The 14,641-nt window shown below is 39.5% G+C and overlaps 1 protein-coding gene across 8 annotated transcripts in view; it reads left to right on the forward strand.

Annotated features, from left to right (window-relative positions):
* The first annotated feature begins 674 nt into the window (after window positions 1-674).
* AOPEP (aminopeptidase O (putative)) overlaps window positions 675-14,641 on the forward strand; it is a 422,219-nt gene continuing 408,252 nt past the window's right edge. For 7 of the 8 annotated variants that reach the window (XM_059889131.1, XM_059889130.1, XM_059889129.1 and 4 more), the window contains exon 1: window positions 675-752. The gene's annotated coding sequence lies outside the window, so the exon portion shown is untranslated. 8 annotated transcript variants of the gene reach the window in all.

Consider the following 14,641-nt stretch of genomic DNA (forward strand, 5'->3'; position numbering starts at 1 on the left):
ATTTCCTTCTCCAGGGGATCTTCTCTACCCAGGGAGCGAACCCAGGTCTCCCACATTGCAGCCAGACGCTTTAACCTCTGAGCCACCTATAGTCTATTAAATGTGCACTAGTATTATGTCAAAAATACATATCTTAATCAAAACAATTTAATGCTAAAAAATGCTAACCATTATCTGACAATGGTAGAGTTGCCCAGTGACCTAAAGTGAGGTGCAATAAGATGAGGTATGCCTAAAATATCTTTGCGGAGTTATTCAATGTTCACTTTCTTAATTAGAAAGTAATCTCCATGAGGCTAGGCATTCTGTCTGTTTTGTCATTGCAGTATCTCCGATTCTGTAACAGTGCTTGCCTGGAACATAAGTGGACTTTTAATTAATTGCCGTTGAATGAGTGAGTATACAAACAAGGGTTATATACAGAAGAGGAAGAACAAAATAAGGAATAAAAAGTCCATGTCTGTATTTCAATAACATTTTTTTTTTTCTGAAGTGCATATAAGATTTTGGAAGAGTAGTTAAGTGAGGGCAACCACACAACCCAAACCAAACCTTTTTCTCGCCTTTCCATACCCGAGGTAGCATCGCGCCTGCGCAGACTCTACTGCCCCACCCCTCTAATCAAGGGGAACGGGGCTAGATGGACCTCCGCTTGGGCGCGCGAAGATGACATCACTCGGCGCGTGCCCGGGTAGCCCGTGGTAGCACCCAGTCTGAGGAAGTGGAGACCCGCGGGCAGGCGGCTGAGACAGGTAACCTGTTCGCTCCCTGTTGGGTCCCTGCCTTCATCTCCAACGGCACCGGGATGGCGGCGGGGCCAGCAGCGTCCCGTTTTGAAGGCGGCTGGGAGCCCGCCTCTGCCCTCATCTTTCTTAATCAGTGGGGTGCCCATTCCGTCTGTCCTCCCAGAATCCGGAGGCTGAACCCGTTCTGGGGACTGGCCTGAGCGTGCCACTTCTCTCCGCCTCAGCTCTCGGCGTGGCGATGGGTTCCGACGATCCTTTCTCCGGTGGCACAGACGCTTCCTCAGACTGCAGCTGCCACCGCCTTCCTCAGTTGTCTCCAGGCCCACCTCACCCGCTTCTCTCCGCTCCTACCCCCTATATAGGGCTTATCTCCAATCTTGTTTACGGAGACAGAACGGCTTTCGATTCTGTTCATTTCCTCTTGCAGCGACACCCAGCCATCTCCCCTCGGATCCTTACTGAGAGTACCAAGTTTTGAGTTTTTGTGTCCCTTTAGAGCATTCGTTCACTGTCAGTAAGGAGTTTTGTTCATTAAAGCATGTATAATATTTGTTGGGTAAAGGGCTGGCGCAGTAATGTGAAAATTTATTGCAGCAATAAATGATCTACATGGCATCCAATCAGCTGTCGAGATAGATGAAACAGCATTTCATTGAAATACTCCTGTCCCTGGGTTTTTTTTTTTTTTTTTTGGTTTTTCAAGCAAAGATGACAATTACCCTCACAAAGGTAGCTGTCAAAATAAATAAGCAACAGTACCTAACTGGAAATGTTTAGACTGCCCCCAAATAATAGAATTTCGTGTTTTTTATACGGGAATACAGGTTATTACAAAACCAACCAGAGTTGACGTGGGAGGAGAAACAGGAGTCCGACTTTTTTTTTTGTCTTATCGATGGTTTGTTTTTGTATTTTCTTGTACTTTTAGTATGTCTAAATTTTTTGAATAGGGCATATGATACTTACTGTCTTTCTGGGATGCCTATGATGACTTGATAATTGGTAAGATTAGTTTCTTATATTTGGGGAACAGGTAGAAAAAGGTTAGAGAATAATACTAGTCGCTCATTGTTGACCATCTGCTATATCACAGCGACTGTGTTCAATACTTTGCATATGTATTTTCCTGAGCTCACACAAGAACCTTTTGAGTTAGAAATCCATATCCTCAACTTATAGAAATGGAAACTTTGGCCCAGTTATGTGAAAATAACTTGCCAAAAATTAACAGTAACTATACTGGAGGAGACAAGCTTGAAGTTCAGGTCTATGTATGACTTGAAAGCCTGTACTTCTTAAAAAATTATAATTGTACTATGATAAAATTCTAGGCTTTTTACAATAATAATGGATAATTCTGTGAGTTTATTCACTTGTCCATCTAAATGATTTGACATTTTCTAATATCTTTAGTATTAAGTTCTCATATACCTAGAATCAAAACCCCTGAAAAGTTTATTTATTTATGATCCCCTTACACACACACACACACACACACACACACACACACACACACACACTTTAAGAATGAGGTAATTGGCAAATAAGATTGCTGAGGACCTTTCTGTTTGGAACTCTTGCAGAATAAGTAATTTTGGACAGTTGAAATTTTTACCCCTTTAGTAATGAAAATCGTATTGACTGTTTTTGATGGAAAATTTTTAAATGCACTAAATAATTCTTTGCCTTCTTAAACAGTAAGTATGCTGAACATATTTTAACTTTGCCTTATGTCTCAGAGCAGTCATTATGAATTTCATTTATTGTTATGTTGTGATTTGGTGATTTTTGTTATATTTGACCCCTCAAACTGCTTTGCATTTTGAGTTTTCCTGTACTTTTTATAGTCCATTCCTTAGGATCAGCAAGAAATTGTAAACCATAACAATTAAAAATAAGGCCCCAGAAACCATACTTCCAGGATTCCAGTCCTTGCTGTGTCACTTACTAGTAGGACAGTGAGTCCAGACAAGATAGTTGACCTCTTCATTTGTAAAATAGGAATAATAAGAATACTTGTCTGAGATTGTTGTTAGGGTAATATTACATATTAATTACTGAGTTAGTAGTACATATAAAGAGGTTATAGGACACCAGGCATACTGTAAGAGCCATATAAATGTTTGCTAATATTATTATTAGTCTGATTTTGGCCTCTGATTCTTTGAATATTGTATTATAGTTCTCTGAAACACTTTTTTTTTTTAGTTTAGGTATGGTAGATTTACAGTGTTGTGTTAGTTTCGAGTGTACAGTGAAGGGATTCAGTTATACGTGTATGTGTGTATATATATATATTCTTTTTCAGATTATTTTCCATTATAGATTATTACAAAACATTGAATATAGTTCCCTGTCCTTATTTATTTGTTTTATATGTAGTAGTGTCTATTTGTTAATCTCAAACTGCTAACTTATCCATCCCCTCACTTTCTTCTTTGGTAACCGTAAATTTGTTTTCTGTGTCTGTGAGTCTGTTTCTGTTGTGTGAATAAGTTTATTTGTATTGTATTTTTAGTTTCCACAAATGATTTTATATGGCATTTGTCTTTCTCTGTCTGACCTATTTCATTTAGTATGGTAATCCCTAGGACCATACATATTGCTGCAAATGGCATGATTTCATTCTTTTGTATGACTGAGTAATATTCCATTGTGTGAATATATATATGAATGTACATACATACCATATCTTCTTTATCCATTCATCTGTTGATGAACCATTAGATTGCTTTCGTATCTTGGATATTGTAAGTGATGCTGCTGTGAACATCGGGGTTCTGTGTGTATCTTTTTAAATGAGATATTTTGCCCAGGAGTGGGATTGCAGGATCATATGGTAATTCTATTTTTAAGTTTTTAAGGAACCTCCACACTGTTCTCCATAGTGTCTGCACCAATTTATATTCCCACAACAATGTAGGAGGGTTCCTTTTTCTCTATACTCTTTGCAGCATTTATTATTTGTAGATTTTTTTTTTTTGGTAGATATTTTAAAGATGGCCATTTTGACTGGCGTGAGGCGATACCTTATTGTAGTTTTGATTTGCATTTCTCTATGAAACTTGTTATTCTTTTGTTGTTGTTCAGTTACTCAGTCATGTCCAACGCTTTACGACCCCGTGGACCACGGCACGCAGTCCTTCACTATCTGCCTGAGTTTGCTCAAACTCATGTCCACTGAGTCGGTGATGCCATCCAACCATTTCATCCTGTCTCCACCTTCTCCTTTTGCCCTCCATCTTTCCCAGCATCAGGGTTTTTTCCAATGAGAAATACTATTCTTTGAATAGTATTTATTTTTTATTTTTCCGAACTTTAAACTTTTTCTTTTGTATTGGTGTATAGCCAGTTACAGAGAAGGCACTGGCAACCCACTCCAGTACTCTTGCCTGGAAAATCCCATGGACAGAGGAGCCTGGTAGGCTGCAGTCCATGCAGCCTAGAGTCGGACACGACTGAGCGACTTCACTTTCTCTTTTCCCTTTCATGCATTGGAGAAAGAAATGGCAACCCACTCCAGTGCTCTTGCCTGGAGAATCCCAGGGACGGGGGAGCCTGGTGGGCTGCTGTCTATGGGGTCGCACAGAGTCGGACATGACTGCAGCGACTTAGCAGCAGCAGCAGCAGCATAGCCAGTTAACGATGTTGTGGTAGTTTCAGGTGAACAGTGAAGGGACTCAACCATACATATACATGTATCCATTCTCCCCCAAACCTCCTTCCCATCCAGGCTGGTACATAACATTCCATGTGCTATATAATATGTCCTTGTTGATTATCCATTTTGAATATGGTAGTGTGTATATGACTTACCCAAACTCCCTAACTATCTCTTCCCCATGACAACCATAAGTTCATTTTCTAAGTCTGTGAGTCTTTTTCTATTTTGTAGTTCATTTGTGTCATTTCTATTTAAATTCTATATATAAGGGATGCCGTACCATATTTCTCCTTCTCTGTCTGACTTACTTCACTCAGTCTGACACTCCCTAGGTCCATCAATGTTGCTGCAAATAGCGTTATTTCATTCTTTTTGATGGCTGAGTAATATTCCATTGTATATATGTACCACACCGTCTTTATCTGTTCTGTCACAGGACATTTAGTCTGCTTTCATGTCTTGGCTGTTGTAAACAGTGCTGCAGTGAAGATTGGGGTGCATGTATCCTTTAAAATAATGGAGCTTTAATTTCTGTTTGAAATTAAAGTATTTGGGAAATATTTCACGGACAGAGGAACCTTGTGGTCTGTAGTCCATGGGGTCACAAAGAGTCGGACACAACTGAGTGACTTCACTTTCGCTTTTAGTGTTTTAAATTATGGTTTAATTTGAATAGTTTCTACTCTTGAATATCATTTGATTTACACTTCCATTTATGGTGCTCTGCACAGGTATACTATTGCACTCACGTTATCATGCTTCTTTTTGAATAAGTACATCCTTATAAAACCACCATTATGTATTGGTCTCATATAAGGTATCTCCTCAGTATAAGGTATCTCTTTCCTTTTTTGCACCTTTCAAGGAGCTATACAAAAACTGACTGTATCAACAAGGTGAAATAATGTTCCTTAAAAAATTTGCAAGGTATGTACCCATTTTCAGATGTGTGCTTTAAACCAAGAGCAGCTAAGAGTTGATATTGCCTCCTTTGATGTCCATAGTTAGGAACTTGAACATAAATTATCTATCCTTTATTTTAATACTATTAAGGCTGCTAATCATCTTAAAACTTCTTGTTGAAAATATAGGCTATATTTTTTAAAGTTTTCTTAAAGATGGTTAAATGTACATAACATGACATTTTTTAGTATACAGTTCATTGGCATTAAGCACATACAGCGAAGCGAAGCGAAGTTGCTCAGTCGTGTCTGACTCTTTGTGACACCATGGACTATAGCCTACCAGGCTTCTCAGTCCATGGAATGTTCCAGGCAAGAGTACTGGAGTGGGTTGCCATTTCCTTCTCCAAAGCACATACAGAGTGTTGTTTAATTATCGTCACTATTTTCAGAAATGTTTATCTTCCCAAACAAAAATTCTGTAGCCATTAAACAACAGCGCCTCATCCCCCTCACTTCCTACACCATCCTGCCCAGCTCCTGTTATTCTACTTTCTGTCTCTATGAATTTGCCTATTCTAGGTTCCTTGCACAGGTGGAACCATACACCATTTTACCTTTTGTGTCTGGATTGGTTCGTTTGGCATGTTTGTACGGTTTATCCAAGTTATAGCATATATCAGAATTTCATTCCTTTTATAGCTGAATAATATTCCATTGTATTACCTACCACATGCTGTACTTTTGAAGCATATTGAATTTTGCTTCTTTAAACGTTTAAAAAATTTTCAATCTTTTATTTTATTTTTAACTTATTTAAACTGAAAAAAAAAAAATAGCTCACCAGTTTCTCTCATCTCCCACCTTGGTTACTGATTGATTCCACATGTAAGAGATCAGACAGTATTTTTTTCTGTCTGACTTATTTCACCTAGCATAATGCCCTCACGGGTCATCCACACTGTCACAAAGGGCAGGATTTTGTTCTTTGTTATGACTGAATAATATTCCATTGTGTGTATATACCACAGTTTCTTTATCTGTTTACCCACTGATGGAAACTTAGGTTGTTTCCTTATCTTGGTTATTGTAAATAATGCTGCAGTGAACATGAGGGTACATATTCCCAGGTGGCATTAGTGGTAAAGAACCCACCTCCCAGTGTAGGAGACATAAGAGACTTGGGTTCAGTCCCTGGGTCAGGAAGATCCTCTGCAGGAGGGCTTGGCAACTCACTCCAATATTCTTGCCTGAAGAATCCCATGGACAGAGGAGCCTGACAGGCTACAGTCCATAGAGTCACAAAGAGTTGGACGTGACTGAAGCAACTTAGCATGTATCTTTTTGAGTTAGTGTTTTTGTTTGTTTGGATAAATACCCAGAAGTGGAATAGCTCGAAATTGTGGTAGTTTTATTATTTTTAATTTTTTGAGTAATCTCTATTCTATTTCCCATAGTGGCTGGACCAGTTCTCACTAATAGTGTACAGGGGTTCTCTTTTCTGTACATCCTTGCCCACACTTGCTGTTTTCATCCTTTTTGAAAATAGGCCTTCTGATAGGTTTGCAATGATATCTCAATGTGGTTTTGATTGGCATTTCCCTGATAATTAGTGATATCAAGTACCTGATAATTAGTGATATTAAGTACCTGTTGGCCATCTATACATCTTCTTTAGACAAATGGCTATTCAGATGCTCTGTCCATTTTTCAATTGGATTTTGTTGTTACTGAGTTGTATGAATCCTTTATGTATTTTGGATGTCAGCCCTTTGTCAGATACATGATGTATGAATCTTCTCCCATTCAGAAGGTTGCCTTTTCATTTTATTGATGGTTTCCTCACTTTGCAGAAATTTCTTAGTTTCATGTGCTCTGAATTGTTTGTTTTTGCTTCTGTTGCTTTTGCTTTTAGTGTCAGATGCAAAAACTCATGATAAAGACTGATGCCAAGGAGCTTCATTCATTCATTCATTCATGTTAGTTGCTCAGTTGTATCTGACTCTCTGTGACCCCATAGACTGTAGCCCGCCAGGCTCCTCTGTCCATGGGATTCTCCAAGCAAGAATACTGGAGTGGGTTGCCATGCCCTTCTTCAGGGGATCTTCCCGACCCAGGAATTGAACCCGTGTCTCCCACTGCATGAAGATTCTTTACCTTCTGAGCCACCAGGAAAGCCCCTGCCAAGGATCTTATCACCTATATATTCTTTAGGAGTTTGATGACTTCAGATCTTACATTCAAATCTCTAATCTGTCTTGAGTTGATTTTGTATGTGATGTAAAATAGCGGTCCAGTTTCATTCTTTTGTATGTGGTTGTCCGATTTTCCCAGCACCATTTGTTGGAGAATTTTCTTTGCCTCATTGTATATTCTTGGCTCCTCTGTCTCCCATCCAAGTACTAACCAGGCCTGACCCTACTTAGCTTCTGAGATCAGATGCGATCTGGTGCATTCAAGGTGGTATGGCCGTAGACGCCTTTGTCATAAATTAATTAACCATACATGCATGGGTTTATTTTTAGGTTCTCTATTCTGCTCAGTTGATTATGTGTCTGTTTTGTGTGTATGTGTCTGTGTGTGTGTGTGAATTATGCCTCTTTATACCTCTCATTTCCTGTGGTATGAACTTAACACTTGATGATTTGATTTGATTGTGAGTTCCTCGAAGATCAAGATTGGAGATAACAACTGAAATAACATTGTTATTGAACTTTGAACAAAATACTTGGTGACAGTGTTAAACTGGAGCTTGAGTACACATTATGTTGTTGTAGTTCAGTTGGTTCAGTCACCAAGTTGTGTCCTACTTTTTGTGACCCCATGAACTGCAGCACTCCAGGCTTCCCTATCCTTCTCTTTCTCCCACAGTTTGCTCAAACTCATGAGTTGATGATGCCATCCAATCATCTCACCCTCTGTCTCCCCTTTCTCCTCCTGCCTTCAGTCTTTCCCAGCATCAGGGTCTTTTCCAGTGAGTTGGTTCTTTGCATCAGGTGGCCAAAGTATCAGAGTTTCAGCTTCAGCATCAGTCCTTCCAATGAATATTCAGGGTTGATTTCCTTTAGGATTGACTGGTTTGATCTCCTTGCAATCCAAGGGACTCTCAAGAGCCTCCTATAAGAGTATACATTATAGTGTTGTTTTTCTTCTCACCTAATATTTAGTCAAAAATAGTAAGGAAAATAATAATGATGACTTTCTTAGCATTTCTATAGTGGTTATAGTATGCCAGGCATTGTTTCAAGCACTTTACCTATGAAGTAGGTACTATCATTGTTCTGTTTTGCCAAAGAAGAAACTGAGGCACAGAGAACTTAAACGAATTGTTAAAATTGCAAGGCTGTTAGGTGGTGAAGTTTGCTCTAGAGTTGATCTATCCTAAATTTTGAGCTGACCAACCATTAAGTCATCATCAACTTTGCAGTGTAAATTGTTTTGCCTACCACACTCTTTCTCTGTCCTCATCTTTTATATAATCTTTAAAATGGAACATTACTTTTGAGCTTAGTAGGAAATGGAAGAGTACCTGAACCCAAACTGTGAACTGTCAAAAGGATAACATTTGCTTCTCATTTGAATGGAGTGATAGCATTTTAATGAAATTTAGACTGCATTTTTACAGCTTAGTTCATCTTATCTTTTTCTAAGAGCCTTGTCTTTGAAAAGCAGATCCTAAAACTTTTTATGATCTCATATTGCATATATATTGTGTTGGTGTTTGACTTTAGATATTGTACAATTCCCACACTGCTGTACTATGGGTAAAGAGAGCTTTTTATTCATAATGTTGTTATTGACTGTCACAATGGTTTATAGTACATTCATTTTATTGCTAACTCATTACTCTATGTTGCTTGATTCCTGAAGAAATTATTCTGAGATAGCATTTTTCTGTATATAATCAGTTCCATTATACTTTTTTTTCTTGGCCTTTGCTTACATTTTATTTCTTTGACACTTGGAATTGAAGGTTTTGGGTTTTTTTTAACCTTCAATTTAATCAGGATATGCTCGATATATTTTGACATCAAAGAGGACAAATCAGCCTGTTTCTTTTGGCACCAATAATATCTTGCATATGTAGCAAGTATGGTGCATATTTGGAGGTAGGAACTGCCTGAGTACTGTCTGGTAGAAATAGAATTGTAGAATGAATGCTCAGGGCACAAAGGTCCTTAGATATATCTTTTTTACCTCTTTATTCAGCAGCTGGGAATCTGAAGCCTGAGATGTTTGAATGATTTGCCTATATTTATACAGTAATAGAGCTTTCCCAGTGGCTCAGTGATAAAGAAGCTACCTGCAATGCAGGAGACGCAGTTTCGATCCTTGGGATCCTCCATCCCTCCAGAGGAGGGCATGGCAACCCACTCTAGTATTCTTGCCTAGAGAATTTGCATGAACAGAGGAACCTGGTGGCTAAAGTCCATATGGATGCAAAGAATCAGACATGACTGAAGCTACTTAGCACACACACATGCATATAGTATTAGAATCCATTTTTTAAACTGTTTTTTTTTCCCTAATGTATCAGTGTTCTGTGTTCTTTTGAATCATACCCCATTGTATTTGTGTAATATTCTTACTTGTAAAAGAAAGAAAAGTGGAAGAAAGTGAAAGTTGCTCAGTCGTGTGCGACTGTTTGCGACCCCACTGACTATATAGTCCATGGAATTCTGCAGGCCAGAATACTAGAGTAGGTAGCTGTTCCCTTCTCCAGGGGATCTTCCCAACCCAGAGATCGAACCCAGGTCTCTTGCATTGCAGGTGGATTCTTTACCAGCTGAGCCAAGGCACTCCCCAGTGTTTTGCTCATATACCCTTAATTATGATTTTTCTTTTAATAATATGTCTGGGTGAGAGATAATGACCTGAATTGGACCAGCTGCAGAGAATGAACTAACATGATGGATCCAAGAGATACTTAGATTAAATTGATAGAAGTTTGCAAGTGTTTATGTGTAGGTGAGAATAAGAAATCTAGGGTCATCTCTAGGATTCTAGTGTGGGTAACCGAGTAGATGGTGATGTCATTCACTAAGAAAACTGAGAAGAAATCAGGGCTGGATATATGACTTGAAGTTACTAGAGCATGCATTGCACAAATAAGATGGAAGCTAGAACTATAGGACACACCAACAGCTAGGAGGTGGGAAAAGGAAGACCACAGAGGAGAGAATGGTATTGCAAACACCAAAACAGGAGAGCATTTTAAGGAGGGTGTGGTAATTTGTGTTAATGCTCCAAAATTAAGGGCTGAAAGAACCCACTGAAATTGATACAGGAAGTCATTTGTCTCCACTGTGGAGTTTGGTGGCATAGTAGGAATGTGAGCAGGGAGTAGTGGGCTGAAAGGGAGATAGAATAATAGGGAAAGGACTGAAGCCAGTTCTTTTAAGGAATTTGGCTGTGAGAAGAGAGAGATATGGAAGGAAAAGTGTTTGTTTATTTGTACTTTTTCCCCCCTAAGAAAGGATAGAAACAATCACTTATTTCTCAAGTGAAAGGGCTGGGAAAGAGGATGGAGTTCAGGTAGATGATTTAGGGAGTTAGGTAATTGTTGTAGTAGCGTCAAGGAGGAGACCAGCATGATATGGTATCCAGTGTTTGCTGGAACAGGATGGATACTTCTTCCATTTTCCTAAGAGAATAAGGAGAAGAATGGAGATAGATGTAAATAATTCCCCCGTAGGATGGGGAAGAAATATGTGGAAGTTCTTGTCTCTTGTTCAGTTGCTCAGTCATGTCCAACTGTTCGTGACCCAGTGGACTGCAGCATGCCAGGTTTCCCCGTCCTTCACTGTCTCCCAGAGTTTCCTCAAACTAGTGTCTGTTGAGTCAGTGATGCCATTCAGCCATCCCATCCTCTGTCACTCCCTTCTCTTCCTGCCCTCAATCTTTCCCAGCATCAGGGTCTTTTCCAGTGAATCAGCTCTTCACATCAGGTGGCCAAAGTATCGGAGCTTCAGCATCAGTCCTTCCAATGAATAGTCAGGGTTGATTTCCTTTAGGATTGAGTGGTTTGTTCGAGAGTCTCAAGAGTCTTGAGGGTTTCTCAAGAGTCTTCTCTAGCACCACAGTTTGAAAGCCTCAGTTCTTCAGCCTTCTTTAGTGTCCAACTCTCACATCCATACATGCCTACTGGAAAAACAATAGCTTTGATTGTATCGAACTTTGTTGACAAAGTGACGTCTCCATTTTTTAGTACTCTGTCTAACTTTGTCATAGCTTTTCTTCCAAGGAGCAAGCATCTTTTGATTTCGTGTCCATAGTCACCATCTGCAGTGATTTTGGAGCCCAAGAAAATAAAGCCTGTCACTATTTCCATTTTTTCCCCATCTATTTGCCATGAAGTGATGGGACCAGATGCCATGATCTTAGTTTTTTGAATGCTGAGTTTTAAGCCAGCTTTTTCATTCTCCTCTTTCACTTTCAGTGAGAGGCTCTTTAGTTCCTCTTCACTTTCTGCTGTAAGGGTGGTATCATCTGCATATCTGAGGTTATTAATATTTCTCCTGGCAATCTTGATTCCAGCTTGAGCTTCATCTAGCCCGGCATTTAGCATGATGTACTCTGCATAGAAGTTAAATAAGCAGGGTGACAGTATACAGCCTTGACATACTCCTTTTCTAATTTGGAACCAGTCCATTGTTCTATGTCCAGTTTTTTTTTTTTTTTTTAATTTAAATTTATTTATTTTAATTGGAGGCTAATTACTTTACAATATTGTATTGGTTTTGCCATACATCAGCATGAATCCGCCACGGGTGTACACGTGTTCCCCATCCTGAACCCCCCTCCCACCTCCCCCATCCCATCCCTCTGGGTCATCCCAGTGCACCAGCCCCGAGCATCCTGTATCCTGCATCAAACCTGGACTGGCGATTCATTTCTTATATGATATTATACATGTTTCAATGCCATTCTCCCAAATCATCCCACTCTCTCCCTCTCCCACAGAGTCCAAAAGACTGTTCTATACATCTTTGTCTCTTTTGCTGTCTCACATACAGGGTTATTGTTACCATCTTTCTAAATTCCATATATATGTGTTAGTATACTGTATTGGTGTTTTTCTTTCTGGCTTCTCTCTGTATAATAGGCTCCAGTTTCATCCGCCTCATTAGAACTGATTTAAATATATTCTTTTTAATGGCTGAGTAATACTCCATTGTGTATATATACCACAGCTTTCTTATCCATTCATCTGCTGATGGCTATGTCCAGTTCTAACTGGTGCTTCTTGACCAGCGTACAGGTTCTTTAGGAAGCAGGTAAGGTGATCTGGTATTCCTATCTCTTTAAGAATATTCCACAGGTTGGTGACCAATACGAAGGCTTTAGCATAGTCAACGAAGCAGAAGTAAATGTTTTTTCTGAAATTCCCTTGCTTTTTCTATGATTCAGTGGATGTTGGCAATTTGCTCTCTGGTTCCTCTGCCTTTTCTAAATCCAGTTTGTACATCTGGAAGTTCTTGGTTCAGGTACTGTTGAAGCCTAGCTTTTGAGCATTACCTTGCTACCATGTGAAATGAGTGCAGTTGTGTGGTAGTTTGACCATTCTTTGGCACTTCCTTCTTTGGGATTGGAATGAAAACTGACTTTTTGCAGTCCTGTGGCCACTGCTAAGTTTTCCAAATTTGCTGACATATCAAGTGCAGCACTTTAGCAGCAGCATCTTTTAGGATTTGTAATAGCTCAACTGGAATTCCATCACCTCCACTAACTTTGTTTGTAGGAATGCTTCCTAAGGCCCCCTTGACTTCACATTCTAGGTAGGTGTAGCTGTAGGTGAGTGATCACACCGTTTTGATTATCTGGGTCATTAAGATATTTTTTGTATAGTTCTCCTGTGTATTCTTGCCACCTCTTCTTAATATCTTCTGCTTCTGTTAGGTCCATACTGTTTCTGTCCTTTACTGAGCCCATCTTTGCATGAAATGTTCCCTTGGTATCTCTGATTTTCTTGCAAAGATCTCTTGTCTTCCCCATTCTATTGTTTTCCTCCATTTCTTTGCACTGATCACTGAGGAAGGCTTTCGTATCACTCCTTGCTATTCTTTGGAACTCTGCATTCAGATGGCTGTATCTTTCCTTTCCTCCTTTGTTTTTCGTTTTTCTTAGTGAAACAACTAACGTTGCTGATATTGAGTGTTTGATTTGGAGGAGAATGAGGGATTGATGGGACAGAGTTTAAAACAGTCATAGAAGGAAAAAGAGTGAGTGAAGAGGTAACTAGGGAGAGATAAGAAGGACTGCCTGCCTGCTAATGCTGAGCATTTTGCTGAGGTTTAATCTCAATACATAGTGTCAGCTACTTTTATGATTATGGAACATGTTTGTTTTGCTTTTGTTGAGCTCAGTGCACCAAGTTTAAAAGTAGAAAATTTTGAGGATTTAATTGGTTGAGGATTATGTTTTTATAAAACAAGTGTGTCAGAAGGATGAAAAGGCAAGAGAATTGAGGTTGAAATGTTCTAAGAATGATTGAGGAATGGACCAATTATCTAAAGAGGACCATAGAGCAGGGCTTCTCAACTTTAGAAACATAATTTTCTGTTGTAGGGTCTGTCTTGTGCATTGTGGGATGGTCAGCATCCCTGACGTCTACTTACTAGATGCCAGTAACAGCCCCCTCCAGTTGTGACAACTAAAAGTGTCTCCAAACATTGTCAGTTGCCCTCTGAGGGGCAAAATCACTTCCAATTGGAACCACTACCTTACAGTCAGAGGAGCAGATGGATTGGAAATAATCAGAAGGCTGAGGGACTGACTTTGCCGATAAAGGTCTGTCTAGTCAAAGCTCTGTTTTTTTCCAGTAGTCATGTATGGATGTGAAAGTTGAACCATAAAAAGAAGAATTGACTGCTTTTGAACTGTGGTGTTGGAGAAGACTCAAGAGTCCCTTGCACTGCAAGGAGATCAAACCAGTCCATCCTAAAGGAAATCAGTCCTGAATATTCATTGGAAGGACTGATGCTGAAGCTGAAGCTCCAATACTTTGGCCTCCTGATGCAAAGAACTGACTCATTGGAAAAGACTCTGATGCTGGGAAAGATTGAAAGCAGGAAGAAAAGGGGATGACAGAGGTTGGATGGCATCACTGACTTGATGGACATAAGTTTGAGCAGGCTTTGGGAGTTGGTGATGGACAGGGAAGCCTGGTGTGCTGCAGTTCATGGCGTCGCAGAGAGTTGGACATGACTGAGTGACTGAACTGAACTTAACTGAGGGACTGAGGTCTCAATGCAATAAATAAAAGAATTGGCAAGTAAGCTAGAGAAAGAGTAGGGAGATAGGAAGTTGTGTTTTGAGATAAAATTATG

Source organism: Bos taurus, chromosome 8 (genome assembly GCF_002263795.3).
Source record: "Bos taurus isolate L1 Dominette 01449 registration number 42190680 breed Hereford chromosome 8, ARS-UCD2.0, whole genome shotgun sequence".
NCBI classification, from domain to species: domain Eukaryota; kingdom Metazoa; phylum Chordata; class Mammalia; order Artiodactyla; family Bovidae; genus Bos; species Bos taurus.